Raw genomic sequence first — 22,438 nt, forward strand, 5'->3', positions numbered from 1 at the left:
GATGGCACAGTTAATGGGAGTATTTACACAGGTCCAGGGAGCAGCAAAGGTTTGGTAGCCCATCTGAAATGACTATACACCAATGCATGTAGTATGAAAAGAAAACAGGAGGACCTGGAAACTTTGATCCACTCCCAGAGCTAGGACATCATTGGTATTAGTGAGTCTTGGTGGAATGAGTCCCATGGTTGTCGTACTGGGATAGAGGACTACAGGCTGTTTAGGAGGAACAGTTTGAGCAGGCAAGGTAGAGGTGCTGCACTGCGTGTAGGGAAGAGACTTGATTGTACAGCCCTTTCAGTTAGGGATGATGTGGTTGAGAGACTCAGGTTAATCATTAGGGGGATGTATAGACAATAAAGTAGATGTAGTTGTGGCTTTCTGCTATCATTCACCCAGCCATGATGAGTTATTCTGTAGGCAATTAGAAGAAAACTCTGGATCATCTGTCCTCATTTTGTGTGACATTTTGACTTCCCATACATTTATTGGGAATATCATACTTCAGTGACAAGTAAGTCTGAGCAACTCCTAAAGTGTGTTAAAGATAACCAGACAGGAAAATGCCCTCCTAGATTTGTAGAATGTAAATAGAGAAGACCTCATGAGGGACGTAACAGTAGGTGGCTTAGGTCACTGTAATCATGAAATGGTTGAGATTAAATTTTTTGGTGAAAAGAGAAAAATCATCAGCAGAGTTGTTACTCTTGATTTTAAAAGAGCAAAATTCAAAATTTAAAGGAGTTAGTTAGCAGGGTCTTCTGGAAATCTGCTCTTGAGAACTGGTCCATGAAAGCTGATTAGTTTTCAAGAACCATCTTTTAAAAATACAGGAGTAAGCAATCCCATTGTGTCATAAGTCATGTAATTGGGGCAGAAGACTGTCTTGGCTGAACAGTTCCATTTCCTTCTGGAACCCAAGCAGAAAAAAAAACAAGTGTGATCTCACAGAAAGATTACCGAGCTGCAGGTCGCAGCTGAAGGAAGAAAGCACAAAAAAGCCAAAGCTGATCTAGAGTTAAAATTGGCCAGTGATGCTTCAGATAACAAAAAAGGCTTTTTAAGTATGTTAGTAGAAACAAAAGGTCTCAGGAAAACATTAGACCATTACTGGATGACGCCGGTTGCTTGGAAGTAGGGATGATGAAAAGACAGAGGCATTTGTTAGACATTGGAACAGGCTGCCCAGGGAAGTGGTGGAGTCACCATCCCTGGAAGTCTTTAAAAGACGTTTAGATGTAGAGCTTAGGGATATGGCTTAGTGGGGACTGTTAGCGTTAGGTTAGAGGTTGGACTCGATGATCTTGAGGTCTCTTCCAACCTAGAAATTCTGTGATTCTGTGATTCTGTGATTTAATGCCTTTTTTGCTTCTGTCTTTAACATTAATGGTAGACCTTGGGTTGCCTGGTTCTGCAGGTTGGAGGGCCATGAGTGAGGCAACATGAACAGCAATATTCCATTTGTTGACACCAAAATTGTAAAGAATCAGATGTACCAGCTGAATATTTACAAGCCTGTGGAGCTTGATGGAATTCATCACAGAGTGCTGAGAGTGTTAGTGGAGGTTGTAGAAGGACACATCTCAATTATCTTTTAGAGGTCTTGGGAATCTGGAGAGGTCCCCACTCACTGGAAACTAGCCAATGTTATCCCAATTTGCAAGAAGGTCCCAGGGGAAGACCCTGGAAGTTACTTATCTGTTAATTTAACTTCAATACCTTGAAGAATTATGGAGATGATTACCCCAAGCACCACTGAAAGGCCCTTAAACCATGGTGAAATCATCAGGCCCAGCCAACATGGGTTCATGAAAGGAAAGTCTCTCACCAATTTCGTAAGGTCACCTGCACAGTGGACAAAGGTGGTGGAATTTGTTTCCCTGGATCTTAACAAGGCTTTTGATACAGTCCCTCACAATGTTCTTCTGGAAAAAATATCCAATTGTGAAATGAACAGGTACACAGCATACTGGATGAAGAACAGGCTGAAAGGCTGGGCTTAAGGGGTTGTGAAAAGGGGCTGCATCTGGTAGTGGCCAGTCACAAGTGGTGTTCCCTCAAGGCTCAATCTTGGGGGAAATTCTGTTCGATATTTTTATTAATGATGTGGATGCAGGAGTTGAAGGCATTCTTAGTAAACTTGCTGATGATACTAAACTGGGAGGTACTGTTGACTCTGTGGAGGGACAAATGGCTTTACAGGGGGATCTAGATTGATCAGCAACATGATCAGGCCATCAGCAACAGCATAAAGGTTGAAGAAGGAAAACACTGGATTCTGCACCTCAGATGGAGTAATGCCAGACACAGGTACAGACTGGGAGATGAGTGACTGGAGAGACTTTCAAGGCAAGGCCCTGAGCAACCTGATCTAGTGGGTGGCACCCCTGCCTATGGCAAGGGGATTGGACCTGGATGATCTTTGAGGTCCCTTCCAACCTGAGCCATTCTATGATTCTATGACAAAGAGAGAGCTGCTCAGCAGAAAGAGACCTGGGGGTACTGGTGACAGCAGGCTCAGCATGAGCCAGCAGTGTGCCCTGCCAGCAAAGAGGGCAAACTGCATTGAGGGGAACATAAAGCACAGCAGAGCCAGAAAACCAAAAAGGTGATTCTCCCCCTGTATTTAACATTAGTGTGGTCTCACTTGGAGTATTGTGTGCGGTTCTGGACTCCAGAGTTTTAAAAAGGATGTTGACATATTGAATCCATAGAGAGGAGGGCAACAAAGCTGGTAAAATAGACATGTCCTGTGAGGAGAGGTTGAGCATACTGGGTTTCTTAAACTTTGAGAAAATAAGGTTGAGATGCAGCCATCAACTGATTCCTGAGGATGTGAAGTGGAGAGGGAGGTGCTCATCTTTTCTCTTTCTTATCTGGTGACAGATCTTGTGAGAATGGCTCAAAGCTGTGCCAGGGAAGGTTCAGACTGGACACTGGGAAAAATGTCTTTGCTGGATAACATTGCAACAGGCTTCCTGGGAAAGTTGTTGATGTTTTAATTTTGGATCAGCCCTGAAGTAGTCTGACAGTTGGATTCAATCATCTTTGTAAGTCCCTTCCAACTGAACTACTCTGTTCTATTCTAATCTTGGAACACCATGCTTCTGCTGACTGTATTGAGAGTTAAGTGTTAAAAGAGAAAGTTGATTGTGTTCTGCTAGATTATATATCTCTAAGGATCATGAAAAACAAAGCAGAATTATGACAAAGCAAAAACTAATCCATAGAAATCACTGCTTCAGTGGAATAGAACAAGATTAGTCATGTTTCTATACTCTCCTAAATATAATAATTCAGCATATGGCAAACATTTCTACAGCATTTATGTCACATTATCAAATATTTGATGCAATGGGTGTAAAAACCTTATTAGGTTTCATAATATTTTCTGATTAATGCCTTTTTAAGCTTAATCATACACATAACAGAGGACTTTTTTGTTATGTACATACTGAAATGTACATACTGAAAAAGTGCGCTATAATGTATGTCACTGGCTGCCTAACTGCTTGAAGAATTGTGTAAGATTACATGAATATAGAAAGGCATAGGCAGTGTTAGCCACTGATTTAAATCATTAGGATCAAACCTCTAAGTTCTAAAACTCAAAATTACAAGGTGAGTAACTTTTGAATAATGTTGCTAATATACACAGATTGGATGCATTCTTGCCTTGTACACATTTTCATTTTTGACAAGTGTTTCAGTGTTTTCTTGTGTCAGTGTTTTCTGAGGCATAATTGTGGTATTCAGTTTTAGAAAAAAGGCCATTATCTTTATTGCAATTTATTTTACTGAATAATTAACAGATTTTGGTTTACATACTTTGTTCCATTCACAAACATTTTTTTTTTTTTTTTTAATATATATTCCCTCTATCTGGAAGACATAATTGTTCTGGTCTGGTCATATGGTACATGGGCACTTTATGGAAGGGTTGGACTATTATCCAGACTGGAGGAAGATGATATTGTAAAAGTAGATTGTCGGAAAACATTGATGATCCATTAAAGAGCAAGAACAAGAAGCAAGCAGGTACAAGTGAGGTTCAGAGGCAGAGGAATCTTTCAGCATCAGGTGTCAGGATTAATCAGTGCAAGAGTGTATAAGCAAGAACTGCTTAGTAGAGTTAGGAGGAAGTTTTGCATTGTTTACAATTTACTGAATAAATCAGTATCCTGAAGGAGACGAAGTCACTGAGGACATGGTTATAGGGGTCAAAGTCTGCTTGCCTTTAAAAAAAAAAAAAAGGGGGTGGGGGGTGGAGAATTTTGTGCAAAATCTTCAAGTTGCTGCCTGGCCTCATTAGAGTCAGCTCAAAACTGACCTGGTCGCCATCTGTGCCAGCAACTTACCTGGGCCCCATGAAAACCTAGTGATGAAGAATTTTGACTTCTCAATTTCTCAGAATATCCAGTAGTGCTCAGAACTTCATAAAGGCTACATATTCTTAAAGTCAAAGATGAGGAATCTGGAAACTGACATGTCCTTAAGGAATATGACATTGACTTAAATTGCATGACATATATTTCAGGAAAGGCCATGGGAAACACTCCCACTCTTTCCCATCTCCCTAGCAGCTAGTGCTGGAATATTTTGTGGAATATTTTAGACAGCCACCTGGATTCTGCATATATGTTCCATAATTTCATGTCTTGATATTCCGGTGTAGGATAGCACACTAGCTCATGCCAAGATACAAATGCAGTAGTGAACTGATTTTTTTATTATTATTATTTTTATTTTTTTACCCTGAAAACATTTGGCCACAAAACATCTCTTTCATGGTTTTGCAACGAAGCATTCTAACATGGCATACAAAGCCTTCTTAAGTGCCACTTCATGAAGAAATGTAGCCAAGTGCAAGGTAATATTTCTTCCTTGTAAGTCATATTAATAAATGAGAGAAGCAGTTACTGTAAGTGATCCAAACCATTCCACTTAAGTTGGCTCCTTTGCAACTAAGCTTTTATACCAAGTCTACTCTAAAAATTCTGTGATGTGGATTCTGCTCTCACTCACAACAGGGTACCTAAGGACAGAATGTAGCTTACAGTTTTACTTGCCAGAACTCTTCCTGTTTTTTTTGTTTGTTTGTTTGTGGGTTTTTTTTTTTTTGTGTGTGTGTGTGTGTGTTTTTTTTTTTTTTTTTTTAATGCAAAGACTTTTGTATACACTAATATTTATAACATCCCTTAAAAATATTTATATTAATAGTAGACTATCTTGTTGTATGCATTCTGTATTAAAATGCACTTAATTAGGCAGGTATAAAAATGAGATGCAGTTTTTCTTATTTTAAATTGTATTTTATAAATGTTCTTACAATTTAATATTGATTAATGAAATACAAATAAAATATTTCACTACAAAGAAATTTATGGTGTTGATTGTTTGGTTGTATTTAATAATTTTCTTTAGCAGAAGTATTTTATGATGCCTTTCAAGAAATTATAATGTTTTAAATCACTCTTCCTTTACTAAAATTGTTCCAAACTGGAAGTGGTATCTGTGTCAGTCCACAGTGGTGGAGAGGAAGCAGCAGTTTCCCTTTATGGTGATTTCTGTTTTGTTTGACACATGTAAAATCTGAGTAGAGTTGTGGGTCTTACCAGGATGGGAGTGTAAGTATTACTTCCTCAGTTCTCTCCAGGGGATTTCTAATGAGTCAAAAAAAGGAAAGAATGAACAAGAGCACCTTTCATCTGTGCAGCAGCAGTTGTAGGACATGTGAGAAGGATTAGGCCTCATGTTGTGAAAGTTTAAAGCTATTTTCTAGACTGATACCTCTGCAGACACTTAATGAAGTCTGAGACCTTCATGTTCCAATCTTTCTTATGACAGATCTAAAAGCAATTGAATTTTCTGAGCATGTGGTGATTCACAGCTGGAACAATGTTGCATGTTAGTCTGGTGTAAGATACAGGGAGATGATGTTTCTGTAAAGAACTTATCATAAAATAGACAAAATCAAACCAATGGTTCAGTGTGTATGACTGCATCATATTTTTGAAGTTTATTCTACTTGTAGCTTGTAGGTCTGCAAAATTCCTTCACTAAATGCACTTCACTAAGGTAAGCATGGAAGGATGGAAGGATGAGTGATAGTTGCCAGTAGAGAATACCTAGAGACTCGCATAACACAAGTAAATGGTAATTCTTCTACAAAACCGTCACCAACAATTTGCATCTCAGAGTTTTCCTTAATGTGTCTTTACATTTAAAGCTTCCTATTGCGTTTTTTGTTCTGTTTCGTTATTCCCGCCCTTTCTCTCCCCCCCACCCTTCTCCCCCCTCGTCCAGGGGCTCAGATTCCTTGTTTTTGTACATTTGAAAGCTTACTCTCCACAAAAACTGGCAGCAAGATATTCCATTACGTCACTTAATTACATGAGAACTGTGTCATTCTGCTTTAAATTATCCATCTTCCATCTGCTAGTTGCATTTCATGCCACTTATACCACTTTTTTTTTTTTTTTTTTTTTTTTTTTAACTATTCTCCCAAAATACACACATTGGATGTTGCCTTTTTTTAAGGCTCATAGTACCTCTTGCTTTGATGTGGGTCACTGTATCTGCCACTCAGAAATTATGGATGTTCTCCACTAAACAACCACTGCAGAAGGTTCACCCAGTTGCGAAGCCACATTTTCATCTTTTCTCTGATTATTTTTTTCAGATCTCTCTTTTTCTTTCATTGTAAGAACACCTACCTCTAGATCAAATCTAATCAGAAGAGGGCAGTATTTCACTGTTTTTGACAACTAGTTTCAGGACGTTTAGTATTTTGAGTGGTTCAGCTTGTGGGACCCCCACAACATTCTCTGATTCTGATTTGCTTTTCTGCATCCTGTTTAGCTTCCAGGGTTTGATATAGGCAGATTTAAAAATACTGAACGTATTTTTCCTTAAGCCAACTAAAAATAATAGCTTAACCACAACACCCCAAAACAAATATATATATATATAATAATTATATTATATAAAATATATTATATTATATGTATATAATATATATAGATATTAATTATATATATATATTATATATCCAAGACGATTTTTACTAAATCCTGGGGGAGTTTTACAAGAGCACTTGCTACGTGTAGTCAACAGTTAAAATTGGCTGAAATGTCATAATTTTATGTAGCTGGGTATACATATTTATGTAGCTATACACCCCATTTATAAACCTTCAATTTTTGGGCTCTAAAATGTCTCACATAACAGTTGAAATACTGTTTTTGCAAGTAAAGGAGCTTTACTTCAGCAAAGGTAGGTCTGGTAGATAAAAATACTTTAGCAAAATACTTTAATACACTGGAACTGTCTCTTCCAATATGCTTGAAGCTATAATTACTGTTAGTGGAAAAATGTTGTGGCTCTGGACCTCAAAATAATGCATGTGTATGTTGTATACACACATCTCTGAAAATATATATATATATACATGTAATATATACAGCACTGTGTCCATTTGGAGCTACATTGTTTCAAAGGGTCCATTAGTCATATATGTATGCCTTCTTTCAGGGAAAAAGACATTATTTCTAAAACCATCATGTTGGGTATTAGGGCAAAATAATGTGCTTTTTGTTTGTTTGTTTTGTTTTGTTTGTTTTATTTTGTTTTGTTGTTATGTTATTATTCTTGTAATTGTTATTTTTTTATCAAGCTACATTGCTTGGGTTGGGATGGGATTTACCCATCACTAAAACGAGTATAACTGCTTAGATGTATATTTTTGCAAACCTTTGAAGTTTTGTTAGTGTAGTCTTCAGCTATAAATTGGTAACATGCATACCCACAATGGATCTATATCCATGGGATCACAACATTTTTGAACATCTATGTAGTGATGTAAGATGACTGCAGAAAGAAGCTGAACACGATTTTGATCAAAGTACAGAAAAAGCAGGTTATCTATGTCTGAGAGACAACCTGTAATTTAAGTGTCTCAGTACAAATAGAGAAGGAGCTAGAGTTACGTGATATGTATATAGGTATGATTGTGCAATTTATTTTGAATCCTGGCCTTTGCCTCCCTAACTGTGAACCTATGAACATACTGTATTTTTGGATGTGAAGAAGTATATAGCTGGGTGAAAAAATGGATGACAAACAAAAGAACCCATTAGGTGTCTTCCTCAGTGAAGGAGGAATGTTATCCATTTATGTCTATCCTCTTAGTTATCGTTTACCTGTCTCTCTATTAAAAAAAATATAATTTCACATTTCCTTGATGTTTTTAAAGTCCCAGCTCTGTACTTTGTAGAAGTGTATTTCTTATCTTTATAGCTCAATAAAACATTCTGAAAACACTAAATGAAATGTAGTCTGAAAGTGTACAAGTTAGAGACAGAGTAAACTTCAATTACATTTAATATACAGTTATTGTGAAGAAGAGACTTTTTTTTTTTTTTTTTCTGGCAATATTTTTTTTTGTCAGTAATGTATACTGGAAAATTAAACACCAGTTTTACCAAAAGCATTTTTCCCAGCTCATACAACCTGGCTATGATATATTACTCTTAGTAAGACAAGCAAGTAATTTAAATTGTGGAGTATCTCAAAATTTTAATTGTCCATAAATTGAAGCTTTCTAATAACAGAAATAGCGCTGAGTGATTTGTTGTTCTTGTTGCTGTTCCCCTCTAAATGATTTATTTTGAAGGGATTTCTTATCCTTGAAGACAAGCAGGACCCTGGGAAATACTCACAAAATCACTTCAAGAAGACTGAACAGTTTCAGCCATATTAAAAATCATAAGACATGTCAATGTTTTTGGCTCAGCAGAAGAGATTATTTATCCCATAGCATAATAGTTATAGGTCTTTCCTAGAAGTCCTAGGCTTCAGTCTATTTAGTGGCAGCAACTGCACCTGTGTTATATATCCTAGTAAGTGCCCTGAATATAGTTAATAGGTGTAAGGAGAGTAGATCCATGCTACTTCACTTTCTTTATTTACCTCATACACCCAAAATGTACTTGTTGGAATGGACTCTTTACACAGCATTATTTAACCCAAAACTTAGATTGCTTTACTTTTTATAAAATTGAGTGTCTGTGTCATTAACAAACTTGAAAAAACACCTTTGTGCATACACAAGTTTAAAATACAGTGTTTCAAATTTTCCAGAGAGCTTCAACACTTGCTATGAATTGTGAACACTCCTGAGAAAAAAACACTGAAGTATGATATTGCTGATGAATCATTAGGCAAAACTGTAGAGACTACCACTTTGATCAATACAGGCTCAACTCTGATTTAAAATGGGAGTTGTATTATATGACTTAGACATTTTTATAAATAGCCCATTTTTTCACATTCCAATATCTTTTTGTTGTTGTTAGTTGTTGTTTGTTTGTTTGCTTGTTTTAACCTGGTTTCTTTAGGATGACACATATTCATAGTCCTTTATTCATTTTAGACTAAAACAATATGTTTTCATCAGAGATGTTTCTTATTATTATTTCAGAAATAAAATCTGTTGTTAATGCTGTAAGAAGTTACCGAAATTAGAAAAAAAATATATCTGTAGATACATCTTAGCTACATAATTCCTACAGACTTAGGATACATGAATTTTTGCTTTCTTATCCCATGTCTTGCCCAGTACTGTGGTCTACATGTAAAACTGGCTGTCAGCTTTTATTCCCCATGCTACAGCAGAGCTCAAAAGGATTTCTCTTCACTCTTTCTGGACCTCAGGGAACTTTCTCCAGCCCATCACTTAATATTCTCCCTCCTGGCATTCAGTAGCACTTCTGTTATTTCCTCAAAGAAAGATTGACCTTTATATGAACCAACTGGATTCCTCCATAAAAAAAAAAAAAAAAAAAAAAAAATGTTGGTTTGTTGGTTTGCCACTTCAATGTCAGAGTGGTTGATTATAGGAAAGTGGACAGCATGGTAAATTCCAAGACTACGTTTATCAAGAATACTGAACATCCTTCAAAAGTGAAAAGTGAAGTGCCTGGTGATGAAAATACATAGTTCATAAGACAGTAACATACTTCAGTCAGAAATGTGCAAAGGAAAAGTCTTTTTTTTTTTTTTTTTTTTTTCTTTCCATATAGTCATAAATAGCAGTATGTATTTAGAATAAAGAGCAAAGTGAGTAGCAGGGATGACCATTCATGCACAAAGACAATGTATATGAGACATGATCAGCCATCTCTCCATGACAGTGTTTATTTTTCAAATACATTTTAATTTTATAAGTGATTTCAAAAGTTTAAAACATGTAAATTAAAAATGGAGGGGAGGAGTATTGTCACTTTATTGTAGTTTGTACCAAAATATAGTACTGTATTAACTACTTATAGTGTATTAAACAAACCCAATAAACTGAAGAACTACCATGTGCACACACAAACATATATATAAGTAAAGACCGTGGCTCTGAGATTCATCTTAAATGAATCTAGTATTTATTTATAATTCTAGTATCTAATTTAAATCTATTCTAAAAAAAAAGTATGTTCCAATAAATTGATGTGATCAATTGATCTGTAAAAGGCACTTATTTAGAGATGTTGCAATTCAACTCTCCCAACTATTTTATGAACCTGTCTTGTTCTTACCAGTGTTTAGTCATTTTTGCTAGTCTGGGTAGTGTTGTCTGATTTGGATCTCTCTCTAGGGAGTTTGTGCAAAATCTTAATCCAACTTCATGTAATCTCAGATTTCCTTTACCCTAAAGCTATGTCTGCTCAGCCTTCTGCAGACAGAACTGAACTTGCTATGTCTGCCAGTTGTGATCCAGCCCTGAGTTTGAAGTCAGTCTCTCAGCAAGGCTTACTAACTTGGGCATAGTACTGTACAACAGCAGTTTCCAGTTCAGAGCTGGCCAGCATCCAGTTGAGTTGAAGCATAGGCAGAAGAACATGGTTTGTCTGCAGAAGACTGTGTGGACATGCTCTAAATGCACTGAAGCACTTTCTTCTTTCACATATTTTTGGCATACAGATCGTCTGTTCCCTTATTACAAAAGTGGGACCAGCCTTCACTGGGTAAGATCACTGCTTACCCCTATGCTCTTTCCTAGTGTAAACACAGACCTTTTCAGAATGGCAGCTTTGCAGTGAATATTTTGGTCATTCAGAAGCACATCTGAAGCCTGTATAAAGCATGCAGATTTCATAACAACTGTAAAGCAGGATACTCACTGTTACCACAATGTGAGATGTACATAATAGAAAATAAATTCTATATGCATGCCTGTGTCTCTGTTCCCTCATTTTTCTGCAGCATTTTTTGTGCTTAACTTTTTTTTTTTTTTTTTTTTTTTTTTTTTTTTTTTTTTAATAGTGAATAGTTCAATAGTTCTCTCTCTCTGAAGTAAGAAGAATAGTTCTCTCTCTCTGAAGTAAGTCAGTAAGCCATTAATTTGCATTTCTTCAGAAAACTGGTTCTTCCTACTGGCCTTTTTTGTGGTTCTATTGTCTCTTTAGTTCACAAAGACCCTAACATAAACAGTTCCTAATTTTGCCATGTTTTTTTTGTTTGTTTGTTTTTGTTTTGTTTTGTTTTGTTTTTCAGTATATTTTTTATCCCTGCTCTACTGAGATGGATATTTGGGCAAATCTGAGCAAATTATTCTACTCTGAACACCAAGATGAGAGGCAGTCAGCCAGTGAGGTACAGCTGCAAAAAGCACAGCAAGGCACAGAGACAGTTAATTCACTTCAGCCCATTCTGTGGTCTCCAGGAAAGACATTCACCTGGCCCCATCACTGAACCTAACCATCTTTCAGTAACTGAGTCCAAAAAAGTTGGGATGATTGGCAACTGTTAAAATGTCTTCAGCTGTAGTGTCAGGCACAGTATTTTAAGGTGCCACGAGTAGAAGAGCAGTACATATCATTTTTTGTATTTCTGGCTCTACATCCTTACATTAAAAATGTCAGTTGTGCTTTTTGGTCATTTTCAAACCTTTGCAGCTCCTGTCATATGAAGGAAGACTAGTATGAGTTCAAACAAGGCTGTATTTGAAGTTTTTGCTTACTAGGTTGTCCAGTTATGTAATAGTAACTACTAACAGAAACAAACCAATGTATAAAAAAAAAAAAAAAAAAAAAAAAAAAAGCAACAACAACAAAACCTTAAGCAATAAAAGGATATAAATAAGACGATAACCTGTGGCATTCTGTGGAGCCCAAAGTGAGAAAGTGAGCACTAACAAAGATAATACAAAACCCATACATCACAAAAATGTAACCCTCACGTACAACAGATGCTCCTTTATAAGCAACTAACTCAGGTAGGTGCCCAGACCACTTATCTGTTATGGCAGAAAAATACATTTATGTCTGAAAAGATAATTGTCTTCAGATTCTGCTCCCTGGAAACTTTATACCTGAGTAGGAGTCAAGCCAGCAGTCACTTGTGAGTGGCAGTGAAATTTTCTTCCTTTGGCACTCCACTGCAAAGCAATTGGTTCTCATTTTTCCCTTTGTTTGAGTCAGAGGGTTATCTGATTTATTTCAAATTATTTTTATTTGCCTCAAATCAAGATCTGGAAATGGGAAAAGACTTCCACTTGTGTTGTCGACTATCCCATAGGAAAACAAAAACAAACAAACAAACAAAAAACTCCTACCCTCTTTCCTTTACAATTCCAGGGCCTATTTTACTGCTACACAATTAATAAATGCAGAAAATCTCAGAATCTTTTAATCAAGACAACCAAAGACTGTAGTGTCTTTTGTGAAATCTGAAGTGTGACACCAGAGTCCTGCTAAAAAACTGAAATATGGACTTATGCTAAGCTGGAATTATTTCAAGCTAAAGCATTTTAAAAAGCTGGAAAATAGATGCTAGTGTCCCTGGAGAAAAGTCTGCAAAATATATTCTGTAGCTACAGAGCCATTACTATAGCTTCCCACTAACTTGAAGACACACAGGAACTGGTATGCTCATAAACAGAACCATTTTTACAGTCACTTTTCTGACTCTAACAATAATATAAGATCTACTGTATAAAAATGTACAGGGAAGTTAATTTTTCATTGACATGAAGTTTAATAACTAAAATATTTCTCATATAAATATACACATGTAAAATAAACAGACTAAACTAACAGAACCCAGCAGCATATTACTAATTTTTATACAAAAATGTATACACATGTACATTAAGTGCATTAAAATGCCATAAGAAGTATCTTGGGAATGGAAAAGAAAAAAGACGTAGTTAGATGACTATTTGTAGTCAGTAAATGAATAAGGCAATAGTGTTACTAAAAGAAAAGCCTTTCACCTAGTATATTTTTCTTTTTAGTAAATTTTATTTCAAAGAGGAATTGCAGATTCATGGTTTTGTAGTTGTTTTGTTTGTTTAAATATTGAAATGCTTGTTATGGGCACCCAGGTTTTGACAAAAAATCAATACCATCTTTCTTCTCCCACCAAAAGAAGGCTGTTTGTCCTTATTTGCCAAGAAAGCCTAGCCATAATGGAGAAATACTTGGTTTGGTTCAACTACACTGAATGTAAAGAGACTAAGGAAGAGTAATCTGAAATAAATTGATAGCTTTACTCAAAGCTAATTTTGAAGGCATATGTATGTTAGAGTGAGGTTGAAAATCACCAAGAAAATTTTGTCTTTTCTAAATTATTTTGGACTAATTTATTTATTTATTTTTATTATTTTTTTTTTGTTACTTTTAATGCTGTAATTCTTGGAAGATCCTTTCCAGTAGTAATTTTCTATCATGCTACATGCTATGTAATTACATGTGTATATGATTTTGACCCAAAACCCTTACAGTCACTGAAATAAAATTGCTGGTATACAGATTTAATTATGACAATTAAAAAAGCAATCCTTGTTTTTTTGTGTTCTTGAAAATATATTTTAGAAGATTAAAAGAAAAACAAACAAACAAAAAACTGATGCTAGGATTTGTCTTTTGTAATTAAAAAGAAAAAAATAATTAATACTTTTTAACATGAAAATTAATTAATTTCTCATGAAGTAAGTCTCATATAATAAAATGCTATGAATTCTGTAATACCTTGATGGTCTGAAGTTAAAGCATCAGAACAGCTGACAGTCATAGTCTTGTTTTATGTAAGGAGTTTTCTGTATGTTTATTTTCAATCCAAAGGGCACATCTGGAACAAACAGAAGGACAGTGAACAGCAACATCCTGAGACAAAGCTTAATTTTGCCAGAAAAGGGAGAGATTTATTTCACTCCATAATGAAAAAATAAACTGGCATAGGAAACAGTGATTATGGCTAAATTGTGTTTTCTTAAATGAAGGTATATAAATATATGTAAAACCATAGATTATAGTTTACAAATGATTCTCTGGATAGTGCAAATGTGTCTACTCTTTTGCATTTGTCTGTATTTGCTAATAAAAGTTGTTTGCTAAAAATTAGCTTTGCTTCTCTGCAACCAGGTTTCTTTTTTAGAGTTCCTGTTTTGGGTGATATATGTTTTTGTATAATATACTTTCAGAATAAGTTCTTTTATGCACTGCTTACTGGATGACAAGAAGCATTAAATGGTAATACAAATAAAGTTTGTTTAAGAGAGATATTGTATCTTAAAACCTTGAATATTTTAGTGAAATGTAATTTAACATGAATTTGCAGTTCTGAAATGTGACTATTTGCTTAATTACTTTATTTACATTAGCTCAGAGTGGTGGCTTTGTATTTTGTTTCATGTGACAGTTTATTGAATGAGCATGTATATATCAGTGTACTGCAAAATGTGGTTTAGGCTTATTCTTTCTATCATGTGTTACATTAAACCATTCTGGATCAACATACATGTAGTGGCTGCAAAACAAAAACACAGCAAGCTTGGAATGCCATTGTGCATGATACTGTGATCTCATATTGAACTTTTTTTTTTCTTTTTTTTTTTTAACTTAACTGATTTAATGTTGAGGTTGCTTTTGATCTGTTGGTGGTAGGTAGCCTGCTATTTTGCACTGTACTGATTATCTGTTATAAAGTGGTTGCTTCACGCAGACTCTCATTGCTCTTTTAATGCATAAATAAGTGGGTGGAAAAAGAAGAGCTGCTGTTTGTAAACTTGCAAGGTCCTGTGAGATCTGGAGACAAGGTGTCATTAGTGTGTTATGTGATACATTTGTCCCCACCAGCCAGTCTAGTTTAGAGAACTAATATTGATGACAGAAATAAAGGAAATAGATGTCTACTCTTATTTACTGAGTCCAGCAACTGGAGATAAAAGGTTCTTTGTCCACGCAAAGAAATGCAAATGTTTCTTGTACATGCCATATTATATCATATTTCACCTGCTTTTATATGAGCATCCTGCAAATTCAGCTAGGCTTTTTCTAGCATTTTTTTCACTTTATATTTAAGATTATTCCCATAGCCAAAAAATATTTTCATACTTAGAAAAATATTGTGTGTTTGAGAGGATCCATTAAAAACTAGAAAATAAAAACAGGTTGTTTTGAAGGATAAGCTAGTGGTGCAGACCAGTATAAACACAAATCCAGATGTTTTTGCAAGCTAATGTGAAGAAAAACTCTCTAGTCTTTATTTACACTTTATAACAAATATTTTACTAGGAGGGAGTAAAGAATGTTGACATTTCACCACTTAGACCCCAAGTCAGAACAATGTCCTGAATGCCAATATGTCAACATTTGTTGCAAAGTTTCCTTCACATCAGCATACACACATCTGGCATCTTTCTTTCTCTTTTATTTCTTTTCTTTCTCTTTCTCCCTTTTTCTTTTTTTATTTTTTTTTTCTTTTTTCTTTTTCTTTTTCTTTTCCTTTTTCTTTGTCTTGAGAAACACTTTGATTTTGGCACAGTGCTGCATCAAACTCACACAAAACAGCCCTTCAGCCTTTCCAGGTAGCACATTCAGGTTGTTTCGTCTACCCAGATCTTTATTGATTTGAAGAGTATGTTTCCTGCTTTGCTCTATTTCTACAATGACAAACTCAAAAGATTCCAGTACTGATTCTGGAACAGATTTTGCTTCCTCGTTTGACGGAGAAGAGAGACTACTTGACTTTGTGTGAACTGTGGAAATGGAGACATGAGACTTGATCTCTGTGTCCATCTTTCTGTTATGAATTTGTTACTTTCTTCTGTATTTTCCCTGATAAGGTGGCTGCTTGAAGAAACTTGTTAATAATATCTGTGTTTCCAAAAAGTCATTATTCCATTTGAAAACAAAAGTTGAAACAGCCCCCAAGAGTCCATTATTGTGCTGGTACAAATTCTTCTGAATTGTTTTGGAGGACTCATTCCTTTATTAACTGTGAGAAAACTCCAAGCAGAATAAGAGGTCCAACCACAATAGTTTAAGCCTATTTCTAGCATACTAGAAATAGAAAATGTTATAAGAAGTATCCACCTTTTCTTCCCTCATATTTTAGTTAACATTTGTTTTGCTTAGTGGGCCTGTAATGTGGAAAAAAAAAAAAAAAAAAAAAAAAAAAAGTACTCTCAAATATAGAATTTTCTGTGTGAACTAGGGAAAAAAAATCACACACACACACAAAAATTAAAACCTTATAACTTCCTACTGAAGATAGTATTTTGATTTAAGATTGCTGACATGGCCTAGAACATATCCCATGAGTGCTGAGTACTAAAATCAGACATCAGTCTTTCCCACCCTATTGGACTCCATAGTGCGGTGCAGTACAGCAATTCTATACAGTCCATTTCATCAAATTTTTGACCAAAACTCAGTCTATTTGGAGTCAAGAATCATAGCCCTAGTCTATGTCTCTGAATGGTTCAAACAGGACTATCTTTGATTGCATTGTTGGGAAACATTAGCAACTTTATTTCAGGCTCCTGGTTGGTGACACCATATTTGGTGTTTCTGACCATGTGAAGGTCTACACATATTCATTTTCTTTACTATTTGCTCAGGGCAGATCAACCCCCTTTTCTGCTGAGCAAAATAGACTCTACAGTGTAAAAGCTCAAGCTCATGACCTTCTTTCCATCTCAATCCACTCACCCTGGCTGCCCTCAGAGGTGGTTTTCAACCTTTGGTATTTAGCAGTAGAAGAGAAGAATGGAAGCTAAATACTGTCTGTAAAGTGTTGCCATTTGTCACGCTGGTAATGTAGGGTGCCACTCCAGGGTGACTGGCACACAGTTAATAAAGACTGTTGGGAATAGAGATCAGATCTCTGGAGATGTCTGTGCAGCACAATAAAGGTGTGACTGTACTAAGAGCTGGCATATCTGAGCAAGCCTAACTAGCTAGTAAGGTGATGGAAGAGCACAGATTTTAGACTGGAGTCCAACAGGGCACAGATTTTGCACTGGAGACCAACTGTTAGCACATGCCAAATAACATGCACATAACTCCATTACTACCCACACTTTTCCTGTTGGCTACACTTCCATTTTGTACAACTGTGAGCACTTTTCTAGGCTTACTGTAGTTTTGGTGTCTTTCTTTAGCATGTCATCCTCTTTTCTCCTACTTCAGGAGAGCACTGAGAGCCCTCAGTCTCCTTCTGCCCCATTTTTCTTTAGATTTCCTTTCTTTCTGAGCTTAGGGAAAATAGACTTTGCCTGCACTTTTGGAGTGAAGAATTGCTACTTGCTAGTATCCCCACTGCTTTCTTAAGGACTCTTGGTATTCTTAGCCATGTTTGCAATGTTCTGGTGTGTCACAGTTATTACTCATTGTTAATTTGCCGATGGCCTCATCCCATAAGACTCCCTGTTGATTTAAGGTAAGATTTGAAACAGGTCAATTGCACATTTATTTTTTTATAAAAATAAACAGGATGTAGCTCATTCCCTTCTTTGCCACAGAAGCCTTCCTTCCTTTGAAGTTCTGACATCACCATTGGTCATTTTTAAAATTTATCCCATCAGCATCACACTGAAATAAATTAAGCAACCTGAGGAAATAATGTAAACTGGCTCAGTGGCTAGTTCCTTCCTCCTCCTTATCAAAGAGAACTGTTTTAGCATCACAGCAGTAAAACAAGTGGCTGTCTGCAAGTCATCCAAAGATGCTTGTCAGTATGGTTGCCAGTGCATCTGAAGTACATTAATTCATCTTAATACCAGCAAGGACTGTCATACTCAGCAATTCTACTGGGAAATTCTACAGAATTTGAAAATGTCACAGGGTCATTTTAATAGGTTGAATTATGTGTTATCATAGAAGAAGTCTTGAGAGCTACTGAATTTAACCACAAGTCGTAGAGTTCCATGAAGCCCAGAGTGCATGAAGCTCAGCAACAAATGAGTACGTTGCAACATGCCTGTCAAGTGATTATTTTCAAAACCTCATTGGAGTCATTAAGATTGCACAAGCAAACTGAAGTGGATTCTCCTTCTTGCTACAGTAATAGAAAAAGAAAAAGAAAAAGAAAAAGAAAAAGAAAAAGAAAAAGAAAAAGAAAAAGAAAAAGAAAAAGAAAAAGAAAAAGAAAAAGAAAAAGAAAAAGAAAAAGAAAAAGAAAAAGAAAAAGAAAAAGAAAAAGAAAAAGAAAAAAAGAAAAAGAAAAAAAAAAAAGAAGAAAATCAAATAAATAACCTTAAACTGTCAGGTTTTTCACCAGTATCAGGAAGCCTTAAATTGTGCATGACAAAGCCGTGTATCAGTTGGATACTCACTAGACAGTGAGTTCTAGTGAAAGACATTGTGTATTTCCAAGCTAATTCAAAATAGAGAGCTAAGAATATGCTACAAGAGAATGATGTCTTGTAAGCTTCTAAGTTGAAAGTCTCAGACTTGTTCCTTCCATCTTGCATACTTCTTAGTGTATATTGACATTCCTTTACCTTAAATTTCTTTATCTTTTATACAAAAAAAAAAAAAAAAAAAAAAAAGAGGAAGATGCTAAAGCTGTGCCTACCTGAATTCTTTCCTCATACAGAAGTTATCTAAATATGATCAGGATGTCAGTGAGACTGACCTCCCTCTGTTTGACTCTATTTCTTGGTATCTTTTTTTTTTTTTTTTTTTTTCCTTCCTCTCTTCCCATCCCATATTGTCTTTTCTTGTCATAACTGCAGGAGGGTCGCAAATTTTCAGAGCTTTTTTCATGTCTGTGATATTTTCCTATCTCATTACCAATGCTTACAAAGTATATGATATTTGCAGGGTTCTAGTATTGTCTTAGCAAATTTGACATCTCAGCTTAAGGACCTGTTTCTAACCTCTAGCTTTGCTTAGTTTACAGTTTAGAAGAAGAAAAAGTCAGGTTTCATGCACTTCAGTATGAGCACACTTTTTCTATAATTAAAACAAAATTGTTCATCAAGCACAGATCTTACTGTAAAAATGCTTTAAAAAGATACATCAGTGTATCTTTCGGACACATAAAGCAAAACAAAATCACAACAAAAGTTCTAGACATGTAGAATAAAACCTCACTCCCTTCTGTAACTGTATATAGATGCATTTAATTTTTTTGTAATTCATGTGACTGAATAGTTTTTTATTAATTTCTGGCTAAATACAGTACTATCTGTCACATACCATAAAAGAACAGGACTAATTTTGTAGTTATGTTTTTCTTCTGAATTAAAGAATCCATTATCTGTAGATAAAATGCTTTTAATCTCCAGAATTACTTGTTAAATTCAGGGGTACAAGGGTACCCTTAAAAAAATCTACTAAATTTCTGTCTCTGTACTTGATTGTGGAGCCTACATCAGATCACAGAAAAAAATATATGTATATATATTTGATCACTGTGGAAAGATTTTTGACAGTTTTGTGAAGAATTCACAGCTTGCATCTGGATGGCATTTTATTGAAATTTCCCCTAAATAAGTTTCTTCAATATTTACTGTGATTACTAAAAAGATAGATCAAACAGATCCAGGTAGAAGAATGGTTGCAATGATCCTTTATTTGCCATTGCCTGAATTACAAACGTTCCAGACCAAAAATAGGTACTGCAGTACTTAAGCCAGGCAGACACACCATCAATGGCCATCATACCCTGTATGTGTAAGTCTTGTGTGAACAGACTTGTAGAAAGAACACATGCAAACCTTCACCTTAAAATACAAAGCAAAACCAAAATTCTTAAAATGTTAAAACATTTGTTAAACTTTTCTTCTTGATGTTTTTCTTTTTCTTCTCCTTTTTCTTCTTCATTTTTGCCTTTGTGCTTCCTGTTTTTGGCCAGATGACGAAACAGAAATGAACTGCAAGAAAATCTATCTCCTCCAAACCAGACTGGTTTGGATAAGCGACTTTTGGAATCATCCAATAGAATTTCCCAGACTTTTGATGTTTACCCAAAAGTACACACCCACTTTTCATGCCCCCAGCCACAGACATGACAATGAATGCCCCATAAAATATAATATCACCTCTGTCCTTACAATTCTTTAAAGTTTCTTACATTCTTTTAGTCCATTATTTTATTCCTCTTCTATCCCAAAGAAACACACACCTTTTTTTTTTTTTTTAATTCAATTTCTTATTTTAAATCCCTTGGATCAATAAAAGGTTCAGCTATTTTCCATATCCCCTCCAGACAAGTGAAAAAAAAAAAAAAAAGAAAAGAAGAAAAATATTTTTTTGAAATGTTTATCCCACTTGATCCTTTCTTTCTCCTAGGAACAATCTTTTATCTTAGTAATTAAAGGATAAAGACATGAATCTTAAATGAACTGTAGGGTTTTTATTTTTCTTTTTGTATTTTTCACTCTCCTTTCCTTGTCATTGTCTCTAGATAACAAACAAAGAAAGAAAAACAAACAAACAAACAAACAAAACAACTAGCTGTTCATCTATTCACTCTGACACTTGTCAAGGACTACATCATTGCATAGGTATCGAGGTATCTTAAGGTCTATCTTTGGGTCTTCAGGCCCAAATTACGGGCCCTAGTTTTGAAAAGTTCTTTCTGTGTAATTTGCATATAACCTCACAACGTTTAAACCTTGTTGTCTCTAAATATGTATGTCTCTGATCCAGTTTCTTCTACTTCCTTTTCTCTCTTTCCTCCATCTTTTCCCCTGTTCTTTGTTTTTGAATGTCTGGGCTTCTTAATCTTTTTCTCCTTCTTTTTCCAAGCATTTTAGTGATGGAAACATTTCCCAACTTTTATTCTTCTAAAAAAGATTGAGGAACAGTCTGTGCAAATTGCAGTCTGTTTCACACTGGGAGTGGAGCAACACCACCCCAGGCAGTGCTCCAGGAAGGACTGAAGCCACCAAATGCGTGAGAACTTTTCAGAGCACAAAAAGAGAGCCAAGGGTATTCACCTCTGCAGACCATGCTCAGCAATGGATGTTCTTATGGAAAGTAGTATAAAAGATACTTCTACACTGGAAATTAGAGATACTGGAGAAAGTACTTGATGGATTCTCCTGTGGCTTGTAAGCGCAGACCTGAATCCTATCAGTGCAGAACTGCATCGAACCTAAAAGAGCATTATAATGCCTTGTGCCTCACTAAGCTACAGTGCCTTTCAGACCTCCCAAATGTAGTGGACAAATGTTGTGGAGAAGAGCTGTCTTCCAACACATTTTTAGGGTGTACATCATATACACATCTTTGTTATACAACCTACCTACAAAGAAATAGGTGTCACTTTCTTATCTTGTCAATACCTTCAGCTTGCTTTTGGGTTGTGATATTTACCTGGCAGCTCAGGTAGATCTTGATATTCTGTCTCTATCACCATTTTCTGATGCATATAAAACATTCAGGGAAATGTTTGTATGAGTATTCTTTTTCAAGATGCATTTGTCCCTCTCAGTATTCTTTTCTACTCTTCTTAGTATTCTTGGTTTAGCCATGAGCTGAAGAATGTAACTTTCAATTTTTCTTACACTCTGTTTTTAGAAAAATAAATAAGTTATTTTGCCTTTTGCCAACTTAAAAATATTCAATATGCCCACTCCTGAAAAAAAATAATGCATAAATGCAGCAATATAGTGGTTCTCCTATTTAGCTATCAGCAAGTAAGTGCAAGAACCTGATAAATCTGTGACCTATACAAAAAGTATGGGTAGAATTTGTACAGGGTTTTGTTTGCTCTGTATGTTGTTAAGAGTTCAGATAGATATGGAACTTCCTCTTTCTCCAACACAAAAGTTCTTTGAAAAAAGATCTCTGAAAAAAAAAATGCTTCTATAAACTTGTTCTTATATGCTTTTTACATATATATATTTTATTTTATTTTATTTTATTTTATTTTATTTTATTTTATTTTACTTTATTTTATTTTATTTTATTTTATTTTATTTTATTTTATTTTATTTTATTTTATTTTATTTTATTATTTTTTTTTTTCTTAGTGAAAGGGAAATTGAAAGATCATGGCATCCTGAAGGTTAGGACAGCTAAACCAGACTAATCCCCACACCAGTCCTGCTGGCAACTCCTTCAGTAGTATCAGCAGCCAGATGTGGAGCCAGCCAGCAGCACAAAGAAATCCAGCCAGGAAGACAGCTACAGTCCCACATATCGAT

This window comes from Aythya ferina, assembly GCF_964211825.1.
Source record: "Aythya ferina genome assembly, chromosome: Z".
NCBI classification, from domain to species: Eukaryota; Metazoa; Chordata; class Aves; order Anseriformes; family Anatidae; genus Aythya; species Aythya ferina.